Source organism: Pteropus vampyrus, unplaced genomic scaffold, assembly GCF_000151845.1.
Source record: "Pteropus vampyrus isolate Shadow unplaced genomic scaffold, Pvam_2.0 Scaffold91, whole genome shotgun sequence".
Lineage (NCBI taxonomy): Eukaryota > Metazoa > Chordata > Mammalia > Chiroptera > Pteropodidae > Pteropus > Pteropus vampyrus.
The window spans coordinates 6,913,077-6,913,735 of record NW_011888872.1 but is presented as its reverse complement, the minus strand read 5'-3'; the positions used below and the strand labels follow the sequence as shown (position 1 = coordinate 6,913,735).

The 659-nt window shown below is 37.3% G+C and overlaps 1 pseudogene; it reads left to right on the top strand.

The window, feature by feature from the left end:
• Positions 1–205: 205 nt before the first annotated feature.
• Positions 206–324, top strand: LOC111742324 (annotated as a pseudogene).
• The last annotated feature ends 335 nt before the right edge of the window (positions 325–659 follow it).

Below are 659 nucleotides of genomic sequence, written 5' to 3'. Positions count from 1 at the left end.
AATAAATAAGTAGGGAGGCGAAGAAGTTTATATTCTTAGAAACTAAGAATCCATTTATGGGTATAAGTGGAATTGTGTTTATTCCTCTGATTCTCTGATGTGGCTGTGTTTTATTAAACTCTTTTGGGGGAAACAGCTCACTTTCTTTTTTGTCACCAAATATATATTCCAAATGGAAATGGCCATTTTAAATGAATGGACTTCAGTCTACGGCCATGCTATCCTGAACAAGCCTGATCCCGTCTGATCTCGGAAGCTAAGCAGGGTCAGGCCTAGTTAGTACTTGGATGGGAGACCACCTAAGAAGACCAGGTGCTATAGGCATAAAAAATAAAAAATAAGGGATTGTAAACTGACAAGGTCCTTGCAATCTGTGAGGTCAACCAAGGGTTACCTCACTTAAGATATAAAAATAAAAAAATAAACTAAAAAAAAAAGTAATGCACCTCCCTGGCTGTAGCTGTTAGACTGGATGAATAATAGCTACTTGTCCACAGCCAAGCAAGTCATAAAACTCTTTCCCCAACTACAATGATTGGTATAACTAGTGAGTACACAGACCATTATTAGCTAGTCTATGTCCTTCCACAGCATTTTCTCATTTGAGCTGGAAGTAAAGTTTTATCATCTCTTTGGTGATAAAACTTTAAGAATTGAGG